A 14553-nucleotide genomic window follows, 5' to 3' on the forward strand; every position below is an offset into this window, starting at 1 on the left:
CAGTGGTATGATTATGAAATTACTGGGCGTGCAGGTCAGCAGAGAAATACAAGTTTCTCAGGCTCTACCAGTAGAGCTTTAAGATGGCCTCGGCTATTGTGACTTTCCATTCCAGGTGAAATAGCATCTGTTGGATCATATCCTGCATAATAAAAACAGATAATATTAATTTAAACTAACAAAACCAGGCTTTTATTCAATGCTCTATTAGAGAGAGAAGAAATAGGAAGGAAAGAAAGAAAGAGGCAGAGAACTCTGCATTGCAAACACTAATGACACCGGTTTATGCATTTCTGGAAAAGACACCAATATGTACTATACAACTATAGTGATGACTTGCTGAGAAGAATAGAATAGAATTAGAATAAGAATAGGGAACACTACCTAGTGCTTTTGCTGGCCATGTGAGCCTGAGTAAATTATGTGTTTTCTATCTATGGACTAGCCAGCATAATAATAAGAAAATGTCTTGCACAACAAAGAGAAGGAGAAAATATATTAAAAAGAATATGAAAAATAATTTATTTCACTTTTTTCCTACTCCTGACTTTCTGATTATAGTGGGTATTTTAATAGCGTAATTTATTTTGAAATAGTTATTCAAACACTGCAAATTGATGTATAAATTGACTTTTGTCAAGAGAGTAAAATTACACGGCAGAAAATCTTGGATAATTATATTATTCAATCCGGTTCAGTACATAGTTTTACAACAAATGGAATGTGTGCACAATCAGAATTACATCTTCTGTTCTCGACTCTAAACTAATTATAACATTTTTTAGCTTTTTAATAAGAGGATAATGTGGCAATGCTGCTAGATGACAATTCATATAAGCAAAAGACAAATAAAGTAGGACAGAAAGAATCATGGGAAAGGAGAAGCTGTGAGTGAATAAAACTTTTTACAAAAACTAAAGTTAATAGAAAAATGATAGTCACGTCTGGATTTTTATAACCTTGTGCTGGATTTTTCATGAGGGTTAGCACGGCTGTCATTCCCCCCTGGAGCTGGGCCCTTGAACCTGCCATTCTGCTCCTTGAATCTGCTCCCTGCCACCACCACAGCTGCGTCCACATCTTGTGTTTTCTCTGAAGAAGTGGAGAAGAAGTGGAGGTGTGACACCCATCCGCACCCAGCGCTGAGTTTCCAGCCAGCACCAGGTTTGTTGGACCAAACCTTGTCAGGAAGGGAGACGTTCCACACTTCTGGTGCGGGTCAAAGGTGGGATATAGGAGATGGCTGGGTGGTGCCACTGAATGTTTCTTTGAGCACTCGAGAGCATAAGAACTGCTATAAATGGTAAAAGTAACGGTTTGTGTAGTCCAGTGTCTTGGCTAGAAGCTGATGCTTGAAGAAAAACGTAAGGACAGGACATATAGTGTGTAATAATCCAAACTTCTTTCTTTTCTATGTTGCATATACTTACAGTTCGACCTCCACAGCATTATGAGTCAGAGATTTCCGTTATACACTACCTTTTTTTCTGTTCTTTAAGTGGTGTTTAGTTATCCCTTTGAGCTTTTAATAATAATAATCAAAGGAAAAGTTATTTTCCGCAAGTTATAGCCAGTACTGGGGGTGATAAGTGTCCAAGACAGCAAAAGCTGAATTCCTTCCTCATCCTCTCCTACCTCCTCAGTTTTCCTAAAGGGAAATGGCCCTTATTGTGCAAACTCTCATTCCAAATTTACTGTTGGCATTGGATCTATTAATTATGATGTGGTTACCATGTCAGAAGACAAGAGTCACAAATGGAAGTTTTCTTCAGATTCCTTGTTTTTGATATATAACAGTTTCATCTCAACACATAAAAACCTAGTACTGTGTCCTTTTGAGTATTAAAATGAAACTGTAATGTATCAAAAACAAGGAGCCTGAATAAAACTATTCCATCCAAATTTCCACACAGTTCCACTGCTGTTTTTTTCCTGGTAATCCTGTAGGATGGACTGTGATTCACAGCCTGTAATTGGATGAGCAATTATAATTTTGGGCATTCATCCTGATTTATCTGAACTCTGCGACTCTGCAAGACTGGTCTGGGATTTGTTAGAGAACTGACTGTCCTGGGAAATTTCCCAGTCTCACTTGAGCATGCTCATTATCGATGCATGGGTGTCTCCTGAAGCTTTTAGTTGAGAGTACGATGCTGGGATTTATTCATATTTGGAAAAAGAATTGTTTCAAAATTAGTCTAAAATTCATGGGGATTAAAAGAAGAGGGAAAAGAGAAGAAGGAGAAGGAGAAGGAGAAGGAGGAGAAAGAAGAGGATGCTAAGGCTTTTAGTTAACCTTTGTCTTACCCTACACTGCGGAAAATATCAACTTGTGCCAGTTCACTCCATAAAGGATTAGGACCAGTAATATGTACAGCCCATTTGGCTTTGGAATAAAGAATATAGAAAATAAAAATGAGAATTTCTGGTTCAGTCTGAGACTGAAGGGAAAGATAATTAACAGAGCCGGCTCAATTACTCCTATTAGAGGCGACCCTAGCAATATATGGCTGGTTTTACCATCCCCAAGCCACATTCATCAGTAATGTTTGCCAAAATGAGAATTTAAACTAATGTCTGGGAATCTTCTAGGAGCTGTGCACTCCAGAACAAACTATTTGTTCCACTGAAACTTCAAAAAAAGGCTGGAGAAAAAGATAGATCATTCAGCCGAGGAAATGCCAGCTTTGTAACATCCATACCTCATCCCTAGTGAGGATAGACTCAACTGGAAGCAGGACGAGAGAGAACGTGGGATGGCATCTGTGAGACCCATAGCAGATCGAGGACCTAGCAGGTCCGTGGGACTAGAAAGTGGGCAAGAAGCTGTCTTGAAACACTATGTGAAAGGTGAGTCTAATGGCTAAGGTCCAGAAAAGTATTTATGCCCATCTCAGCCAGTTTTTTCCTAGTTCCTGGATGTAGTCATTGGAGAAAATTGATAGTCTCTGAAGAATGAGAAAAAAAGAAAAACACTTAAACAGTGAAGGCATTAGGTGGGCACTTTGTTACTACTACTAATAAAAAGCAAACTGATTTGAGGGAGGGTGTGGGGGGGGGAATTCTGGAGAAGAATTAAGTCATTAGGACACGCGGATTTGGTGCGTCTATACTTTTTCAGCCCAAACCTTCTTTTTGAACCTTCTACCTATTTTAAGTATTGCAACCCTCCTTTGTCAGTAAGTTATTTCCATCCCTCTTTTCAGCAAATCTTGCCCTGAACCTTTCCCTTCACCAAACAGACAGCAGAAGGAAAATTCTTTCCAAGAATAAATGTCAACTTCTCCTTTCACATCTAAGCTACTAACCTTCCGGACAAACAATATAGACCCACCCTGACTCACTTTGGATGCTCCTCACTCACATCTGAACTGCCAGACCACTAACTCTTAAGCCTTAAGCGAATTGGTCTAAAAGATAACAAATCAGAAGCATTTTGCAAAGAAATAACATAAATCCTTAGAGAGGGTGTTCTACGGTTTCATAAAATACCCTGCTTTGGTAAAACTAAGTTTGAATAGTTCCTTCCTCCCTTCCCTCCTTCCTTGTGTTTGAAGATTCCTTTCCACCCTCTCAGGATTACCTACCTGTACACATCCTTTAATCTTTAAGGCAAATTTCTGGCCACCTGAATGACAATATTGAAGGCTATGCAAGGCTCAGTGAAGTCAATCTCACAAATAAGGTTTTGCTATAAGCTTCTTCAGAAATGTTAGTATACTCACTTTTTTTTTCTAGATGAGAAAAGTGAAATCCACTCTTCAAATGGTCAAGAAATCTTGGACAGCTTTTATACACATTTTCCCTTTAACATTCCAGTCATAGGAAAAATTTTTAGGGAATCTCATCTTCATTCACTATTGAAGTAGTTAGAAATGTCAAATGACTAAAAGGGGAAAAAGAAGAAATATGAGGAATCAAAATACTTTATACAGTATAGAATATTGATTAGAAACATTAAAGAATATCAGAAGAAGATGGATTAGGGAGTATAAGAAAAATTTATTGAAAGCTTAGTCAGAAGTAGAGAAATTGAGCAATGGCATGGGACTGTCACTAGATAGGGTTGGTGAAAATTATTCACAGACATGTGCAGAACTTAGTAGCTCATCTCATCCTGATCTGATTGATAGGCCTCTACTGGGGAACCCAGAAGTAATTGAAACTAATTGGGGTAAAAATAGATTCCTACTGAGTTCCTGCAAAGTGCAAAAGAATCGATTTAACTACAGACTAGAAACTATTGGTCAGGTTCAGGAGAAGAAATCCACCAGAGCTATGAAGCAGCAAAGCACCAACTCTTACTCAGGAAGCACCCCATCAGCAAGGGGCGACCAGGAGAGTGTTCGGATAAGTATCACACAGGCTTGTCCTTTCTGTATGTGAGATACAAAAGTATGTGTGCCTTTGGTCAAACCCAGCTGCACCCTTAGGTTATTATGTATTTTGACAGTGAAAGGCTGTACCTAAAATAAGTGGACTTTTTCTTACATGTCAAGCAACTTGCAGTTTCTCCTCTTTAAAGATTCTTCCGTATAAAATTGCATATAAAACTGATTACTATATATCTGATGAATTTTCATAGTACTGCGTCAAAACATCAATCTAATTTTGTTATGCTGCTCTTTCAGCTCCTATATTCAAATATGTCTTTTTTTTTCTTTTTTTCCAATCTATCCAGCAATTCAAGTAGTATTTGGGGATAATATTGCCTTCACATCCATTTAACTCTAGTGGGCTGTGCTTTTGGCCATCCTCTTTAATAGAGATGTTGCAGATGATAATAAATTTTTAGAAATCTTGACTGTGCTTGAGGAGGTGGAACACTGATGACATTTAAGGTTAACTATCTTTTTTATAGTTTTTGTATGTTATTCCTCTTTCTTAATAAATATATCTCCGTAACAGAAATAAAAAGAAGAGCTTATACTTTTTGTCATAAAAGGCTTTGGAATTATAATAATTTGAGTGCTATTTTTAAATGTGCATACTTAGGTCATAGCATGATACCTGCAGGAAGTTGGCTGATATTTTAATCTCATATAAAGCTATTGACTTCAATAGAGACATTTAAATACTTATTACTCAGCATGAGCAAGAACAATCTGGTACAAAAAAAAAAAAAAAAAAGAAAGAGAGAGAGAGAGTACAGTCATTTATATAAAGGAAAACAAAAAACCTCATCTGAATGTCCTAATGTACTGATGGGCAGAGATCTGGAAAATAGAGCTTTATTGCTTTTGGTGAAGCTTGAGAGCAGAAGTTTCCATCTCATTTCTGCTTGTGATTCCAGTTCCAGTAAAACAAAAGAAATTACTGATTTCTGTCAAGCTTGTGACCACTTGTGGTCATGGGGCTTCCTTTAAAAACATCTTCTCTAAGGTGTGCTCATAAGTAGTTTAATCCTAGACTACGCCTTGACTCCTCATGCCATGCTAAAGTCTCTCCACAAATCCAGCTCTGTATCTTTAGCTCCATTTTTCTAATTGCACTGAAAAGCTTAACTGAAGGTGAAAGCCTAATTGAAGATCTTTAAATAGTTGTCCTTGTCCTGCTGCTGTATGAATACCTGACCATCTATATCTTCCCACTCTTACTTGGGCGAATTTTTTTTTTTTTAACTGTCAGAGTAAAGGTAACGCTATGACATGTTATGACAGACTTCCTCACTTGAAGCATGCATCCGTGCCATTCCATGTCCTGTCCAGATGACTTTACTCCTTGTGAATAAGGATGGAGGAATCAATATATTTCAAACATGTAATTGAAACCTGTGATATTTTTAGGATTTGTTGAATATTGGTTACAACTAATGCCTAAGGTAGAGTACATAGAACTAAAGCAGCCCTTTGGTCAAGCTGCCTAAACTGAAGCAATCTGCTGTCCTATATATAAATATTGAAGTCTAAGTGCAGAGTCTCTCTTTGCCAAGCTTTCAGAATCATCCGGGATCATATACCTTCACCACTCATAGAATAAAAAAAAATATGATATCTTCTGCAAAATCTCAGATTTTCTGAAGTAAAGTTAATACCTCTCCTCCTCCATTTTGTGTTCAAGGGCTGCCTCAGTTTGACCCACAGCCTCTCTCTATAAGAAATGCTGTTTTCCAAACCGTTAGAGAAGTGAATAGTAGCAAGTAGTCATAAATAAATGTGCCCATCAGGATTTCAGAAAAATCATATGTTACAAAATAGTCTCACCTTTACATTAAAATCTGTGTTGAGAGGAGATCTATTCTACCATATGGAGCCAGGATGTTATATTTTAGAATACGAAACAGATTAAACTCGGTTTCTTAGCAGAAACAAGGTACAGTATCTTACAAATTAGTTGTTGTATAATCAGGAAATGATTGATTCTGTTATCTTTCTAGACAGCTAACAAAAGCAAGTAAATGATTCTGGGATAGGTGGACTATTTTTTTGCTATTGTAGAAACTTTCAATAACTCTTTAATAAGCCAGTGTACATCTTGTTGAACTCCATAGAATTTTTTGTGACTGATTTTAGTAATAGACTAGACTTTTTATTCCCTTTATAAAAGGTCTTTTGTTGGAAGGAAGCTTACCATTTTGTTTAGTAGCTTCTGAAAAGCTGCTGAAGGGGGTAACAGAAATTGCAAACACCTGTGAACTTGAAAAATCACTTACAAGATAAAGTTGCATTGTATCTCTTCAACTTTCCATAGAATTCATCGCAATTTTGGTTATAAGGGGAAATATACTACTTTTCTGGGTTTTAAAGAATATTGATCTGGCAGTGTTGGAATGACCTTTTACTTTCACCTTAGTACTGCAGGATATTGCTTGCTATCCAGCTTTTTTAATTCTCTGTGTTGGACTATCAGTTTTTTTTTTTTTCTTTCATTTCTCATTATTCAATCTACCTTTACCTTTCTTTACTTTCTTGTGAATGGCATGGCTAGTTCTGTGCTCTCACTTCTGGGTTCATCCTCACCTTCTCTACACTAAATCACTGATCTTTGCTTTCTGTGTCTTCTGCAAAGTGATCTTGGGCTGTGCCAGCATCAGTCTTACAGCCACAGTTTCTATCAGAATCAGGTCTTGTCTTCTGAGTAGACTTGCAGAGAGTACAAAATAGATACAGCCTAAATATCAAGGACATTTAATTAGCTGGAAAGCAAATCTACATGAAACGCCTTTGTTATATGCTTTCTGTTTTCCCATGAAAGTACATTTTTAATGAATAGTGGATGCTAATTATGGAGGGACAATTTTGAATTCAAAACCACAAGTCAGAAATGTGATTCTAAAAATGACCTTTATGTGCAATAAGGCTGGAAAAAATGCTTTATTAAGTAAGTAACTATTGTTATTTGTCTGTGTTGCCATAGTGTATAATCTCCCTACTTATAACAAGGCTTTCTTTGTAGTACACTTCACAAAAGCATGTAATAACGTCTTTCCCAGAAGACTTCTTAGTCAGTGGATTAACACCAGCAAGAGTCTGCTTTCAGTTGATCTAAGCAATTAAAGACACAGCTAACAACGGACTTCAGGTTGATTCTTTCAAAGCACAATCATATTTTAAAAATCAGGAGAAAGTTCAAAGGCAAATATAAATGATGTAAATGAGAATAAACACATTCATCAGTTTTTAATGTCTGTACTTGCAGAGCTCAGTTTTCAAGTAGGTATCTTTATACTTGCACATGCTTTCAACCACCTGCATAACCTGAGAGGTGAGATTTCAGTGCAGAAAATTCACTGCAAAAGGGAAATGAGATAAGAATAACCCAGTTACATATCTTTTTCTCCACACTTTCTCTAGTAATTACAATTCCCTCGCTAAAGGAGAGACACTTGCCAACAGCCACCACACTGAACACTATGTAGGCTCCTTTTATAACAACTGAAGAGGGGAAACTGGTCAGGCATTAGAGTAAATAAGACCCTCATTGATTTTAATTGAATTCTATTGATTTGTATAGAGGATGATTAGTTTGAATTGACTTTTATTGATTTGTACCTAATTGTACTCAATTAAAACCCCGTGATTTGCACTGAACAAACTAAATTGCTCTGAATAATTAGACTGAACTGAAACCCATTCAAGTGAAGAGTGTTCAGTGAAATGAGTAAAAAGCTAGTATTGCTTTTAATAAAACCCCTCTGCTGCTGATCTGTGCCTGCTGAAATCTCAGTGAAACCAGAAAAATAGCATTATTAAAGCCCATCTCTTAAAAAATGAAATGAGCTGTTTGCACATGACTTGCGATTATCTTCAGCTGTTGGGTTACTTCATTTATAAATATTTTTTTTTTCCTCCTCTCGCTCCTGCTTTAAGTGCCAAATAGCAGAAATTCAGTTTTATGACTTTGAAGCGTGTTGTAAAAGAGCCAGAGGACAATAAGAGATTCAGCCTCCCACAAATTGATCTTGCAGGTGTAACCCACCTCGCAGGGGGCGTTAGGGATGACTCTACCCAAAGAAGGGCATTATTAAAACATGGAGATTGGACCTGTAGGCCCCTGTCTTGCTAGCCCCTTTCACAGATGGTTTATTTACTCATGCAAATACCCCCTTAAGTGCCTCCCAGCACAGAGCAGGATAGCTTAATGGAGATTTGGTAGCTCTGTCCAGCGGACAAGTTACGAGATGCAACAGGAGGAGGATGAATGCTAGAAGCAATTTGATGCGGTTGTTAAATTCACTGAATACATCTTTAACCAGGGTTGCCAAAACCAAGTGAGGGTAGCATACTCTACCAGAGGTCTCTGATTCCTTTGCTTATTGTCACTTTAGAATATATAATGTTGTCAATCAAGGCTGTGCAGGCTGTGGTTCCAGGGCTGGGTTGAGCCCAAAATGTGATTCTGTTCAGTTTTCAAATAATTCTGAACACATTATGCTGCTGGACAGCAGCATTGTTGACTGAGGAACATGCCTCAAATAGGTATTTACTCAAACTGCAAAAAGTCTGGGGAGCGATGTTTTAACCTGGAAATCACTAGCTACAGCAGTGGTGGTAGTCTTCACTACCCTCCCCGATCTAATGAGGAAATAGAATATCCAGCAATGATTATATTTATAATATTACAGCTGCATCCTGTAGTATTTACGAGGAGAAACGTGGGACGTTAGTGAGGAAGGGACTTCCTGGGCTGGTAAATCCTGTCCTCTGCTATGCCAGGTCATATGAATCCTTTCATAAATCTAACAACTTCAACTTAAAACTGTCTGGTTGTTTTATCCACCTTTTTTTTTTTTTTTAATCAGAATAACTTTCTAAAATTTAATTTCTTTAAAGGAAATCAATTTCTAGCTTCCAGCATCTGTCTACTCATAGCTGCTTTACCATAGCTTCACTTTAAAGACTTTGTTCTTTAACAATACTTATCTTTCACTAATGTTTACTCGCCTAGCACATTTATAGATAGCAATTACTTTTCTCAACAGTCTTTATTTTACTATGCTAAATAAACCAAGCTTTTTCAGTACCCTCTCGTGAGGTATATTTTTCACTCCCTGTATCCAGCTGCTTATCTCAACAGGTATTCTAGTCTGAGTTAGTTTTACTTACACATGAATGATCAGAACTGTGTTTCACGGACTCTCAGAGTGTTTGTTAAAAGAAAAAAAAATCTAATTTATTTGGACTCTGGCACAAGGTAACTTCTGCATAAGGAATAACATCTCCTAAGCAGGGTATTGGCCCCTGTCCGGTGGTAACAGGACATCTGCATTGCAATGGTTCTTGTAGCATCATCTTCAGCTGGATTGGGACAGACTCCCCGAGCCTCTGTTTTGCTCAGTTCTTTTCATCCAGTTGGCCATGGTCCCATATGATCTCTCCAGCACGTGCATAACTCACTGCTGTTAATACACCTTAATTATATACAAAACATCCCTTAAATGTCTTAACTAAATACAAAAGACTTTCCTACATGACCATTTCTGTAGGAACAATTTCTATTGACTATTTACAAATGTAATGTCTCTGCACAGTTTGATTTTGTCTAGAGTAGGAACGACCTAGGCAAGTCTTTGGGACTTTCCATCCAAGAGGTTAAATAACACATTTAGACATGCGGGTTGGATCAGATACAGCAGGAGCTGACTCATTGAACTTACAGAACTGTCTAAAATTCTCATCTGAAGGGCTATAACAAAGTCACATACTTACCTTTGAAGGCTGGTTCAATCATCTAGTTTTAATTTGTTCTATCGTCTCAAACCAGTCCATTATCTATGGATATACAGACGACTGGCACGGAGTTCCTGGATCACCCGAGGAATTAAGTATCTAAAGACATTGGGTGTACACACAGGCACAGCCCTGATAAACAGCTGCACCACAATTATAACTATAACTAAAGAATACTCATAACTCAGTCGTAACTCGAGTCCCACAACTCTTTCCACAGCTGCATGGAATATTCTAGGGGAAGTCTCACCTATAAATGGCACAAACACTTTGCTATCTCTACAGGAAATACGTCCTCTGATGAAAGCTAGGATCATTTATTTTCTTCTACCATTACTTCACATTGACCTGTTCATATTCACCCTTTGATCAGCTAAAATAGCAGCTTTTTCCTCCATTTCAATCCTATGCAGATAATGAAATGTATGGAAGGAATGTTATTAGTATCCATATTCTAGAAGCAATTTTCTTAGGAAATGTAAATTTATAGGAGATACATGGGTCTCCCATATTCATTTATTTACTGAAAAAAAAAATACTGAATTGTCATAATAGTTCCTATGCCTTTTGGAAAATGAAAGTATGGAGTTCCTCATTCAAAATGACTTCTTATTTGAAAATATAGGGTAATTATTTGAAGAGTCTGCAGTATTGAATCAAAGCATGTTCTCTGTTCTGAACCCTTGCAAGAACGTCAACCTTTGAGACTAATGCAAGAATGAAAAAAATGGTGCTATCTCAAAAAAGAATCAGAATCATTTCTTAGCCAGCCAATGATCTAAAGATCCTTCTGATCTAAAGATCATAATGGTCTATTGAGACCATAGCACCCATGAGAAAAGAGGGGACTTGAAAGTATTTGTCTTTTCCTCTTCTCCAGAGCAGATGTGCTCATGTTACATGGGAAAGAAGATAGTGGTGACTGAACTGGCTGCTATTAACTTTAGCATTCATCACTGTCAGTATTTACTCAACTGCAAAAAGTTGGGTTTTTTTCCAGCATTCTCAAGGGTCTTGTAAACTCTGTACATTCATCCGTCACTTGATAACTTTCTCAGCCCATTTGTGCTTTCGCTTTACACCAATGTTCCGTCCTCTATAAAGCAGAATTAAGTAGCTAGTGTATATAGGATTAATAATAGTCATTTCTTTAATATATATTAATAGTATGTGCACTGATCTAGAGGACTATTAATTAAAAAAATTGTAGATGAATCTGAATAATGGTTATCACAAGCTTATAGATCTTTGGATAGTCCCTTGAAATTGATTAACCACTTACTAAGCCTTCACAAACTATTTATGAATGTATCTTTAATATAAGAAAGACATATTTCTAGTGCTCTTTTTTTCTTCTGTAATATGGCAGTGACTTTTTACACAGCTTTTAGGATCATCCTGTGCATCACTACTCTTTATCTTTACTATCAGAATCTCTGCAGTTAACAGGGTCCGTTAATATATTTCTGTAAATGCACATAGATTTGCTCATCACTAGAAAATTGTTTTTCTTTAGCCAATTTGGTATTGGAATTAGTCACTGTATGTCTCATTCTAATTTGGTAATTAAATGGCTAGCTTTTGCTCATGATTTAAAATTGCAGATTTTATTATTCTTATTATTACTTTTTTATTATTTTTAGCATGAAGCTAGCTCTGCTTCACAGAGTTTCTTTGATTGTCTTCAAAGGGAGTTTGTGTGGGGAGAGAAATCTTTATACTAAGTCAGCTTTAGTTCAGAAATGTGGTAGAGGAGTCATTTTCAACCAGAGTTATTCCTCTATATATTGAGTTCACGTCTAATTTTCTGGAGTGCTGGTTCTCTATACTGAAAGAAAGCAATTGTGGGCACCTGACCACACACATTAGAGACTGCTGTGCCTTAGAATGAGAGATGAAGCCCTATAATTTTAAATACATAAAAGCATTCAATGTGGGCACACTGAAGAAAGGCACAAAAGTTTTGCCAGCAGGGTATTCTGTGAGCTGTTTGGGCTAGTATGTAAGGGTGTCCTTACAAAATAAAATACACTCTGTCCAAAAAAAAAAAAAAAAAAAAAAGAGCAAAAGAGCTATCACACTTTCATTGAATTCAAGAATAGTCTTACAAAATCACACAGAAGAGATCTGGGAGAAAAAAAACTGCACTTTGCCTTTTGGAAGTTGGTATTTGCTGCTCGCAATCCAGGAAGACCAAGTAATGTTGGGAAAGCTGGTCTTGCAAGGTGATCACTGTCCTTAGCAAATGCCATGGCAGATGGGCAGGAGTATTTCTGGCCATGGCTGCCCTTTTTAATCCAGCACCAAAGCCTGCTCAAGTGAGCCACGGGAGGGAGAAGGAATGCTTAAAATGACCTCTAGGCACTGCACTGAAGGCAGGGTGCTGAGTGAGTAATTCTTTCCTCTGTTTCAGTCAGACCAAGAACTTAACAAAATTGGTCTATGCTTTGTTTGCTAAACCAAATATACTACAGAATAATAAATGTCCATCAGCTCTCCTAAGTCTAAAGTTATCAGCCTCTGCCATATAGTGGCAACAGGACAGGAGACAAAAACCTACCTAGGTTTAGCCACTCAGTGGCATTGCAAAACCGCAAGGACTCTAGATAGAAGTCCGTTGAACTCTAATCCAAAGCCCTTTGAAGTCCATACTTTAGATTTTGATGAGCTTTCATTCATGCTTTCATTAGTCTTTCTCAACAGTGACCCTTCTTGGTAAGATTTTTGCTACCTATCTACCATTTCTGGAGCACACAAAGTACAGGGCTTCCCTGTATCCCACAGCCCTTCTCCTCTTCCAGCCCCTTTCCAGACTCTTCCTACCTTTCTTCATAACTCAACAAGTTTCATTTTTCTGTAATTATTCTAAAGATTCTGATGCATTTGTCATGATCATACAATATGAATGTTTAAAACATAGACGAACAATCTTATGTACCCACTTCCTCTCTTTCTCTTCTTCCTCTCACTCCTGCCCACCATGCTCCTCCAGTATCTTCCACCATAATTTTTACTTTTTCTCCTTCTGATGGACTCTGACCTCTCTCTCCTTCCTGGAAGTTTCCCCCAACAAGCTGCTTCACCTCCCCTCCCCTGCTGTCTTTTCACAGCTTCCCTTCACTTAGCCTTCTAAGATCTTATATCCTAAGAGATCCCTCTTATGCCCCATGTTTCTTGCTCATCTCAATCCTTGACAATCCTTCCTCTTCCTCCAAACATCATTGGAAGGGAAAATAGGGGAAACCTAAGGCTCTTGGTTTTGCCTCTTTTTCACTCCCCTGAGGTGCAGGAGATTGAGAAAAATGGGATGAATGTGAAGAACATGCAGATGAAAGACAGCTGATCTTCGAAGGAGCAGCCTGGGTGGTCAGAGACCCTAATATCAGCTCTCAAATGGGGGGAAAATAATTTGGATGAAGGTAGGTAACAGCTCTTACTGACTGCTTATGGGGAAGGGATCAGAAATCACCTCTCGTGATGGCTCATCAGCCCTGCTTCAGCGCTTTGAATGCCACTACAGTGCAAACAAATAAAAGTTGTTACACATTTTAACTTACACTGATCAAGAAGAATGCTCTTTCATGGCACGTACATACTAGTCCCTGGAGCACTTAACACATTTAATTTCAGACTATGCTATACTCAGGCACAATTATCTTTTATCTGAAAGAAAAATTCGCAAGCTATGTCTATATTATCAATTATTAAACTCAGACAATTAGAAACACATTTAGCAGATCCTGCATGCATCCATTTCAAAGTCCCTATGTACCTGCTTCTGCCCAGGGAGGAAAAGAGATCTGAATTGGAACCTCCATTGAAAGGACCACATGCCTTTAGCATTTTCTTAACCTCTAACTGCAATGCTATCCACTATAACCCCTCCATATCAATTTTTAAAGTGCATTTCCTTCCCTTTCTTATTACATTTCATGACACTTGGGAGAGGGAAGATTTCTGTAGGCCTTTCAAAGAAGAACATAATACTTTAAGAATGAATAATGGAAAATTTGAGCTAAATTTAAAAAGTCTAAAAGATTAAATTTAGCTTAATTGTTGCCTTCTTGAAGGGGAGTCCTTACTTTGGCTAATGGATTAAAATAAGTAAGGAAAAGGTATCCCTAGCTCTAAGACCTATAGGTCCATGGAATAGTCCATGAGTTCTCAAGGGAAATAACAGAATCCCGAGACACCTAAAGCCAGCGAAGAAAAAAGTCTAGAAAACAGACCTCATGGAGCAGCTCCTCAGGTTAGACAGTCTACTTCTGTTCTTGTGATTCTAAGGATGGTTATGCGTTGTGATTGACTAGTGAGAATGAAAAGTAATTCTACATGTCCTCATCTTTAAAACAGGAAGCATAACAGGCTGGCCACTGCTTTCTAG

The sequence above is a fragment of the Struthio camelus genome, chromosome 2 (genome assembly GCF_040807025.1).
Source record: "Struthio camelus isolate bStrCam1 chromosome 2, bStrCam1.hap1, whole genome shotgun sequence".
NCBI classification, from domain to species: Eukaryota; Metazoa; Chordata; class Aves; order Struthioniformes; family Struthionidae; genus Struthio; species Struthio camelus.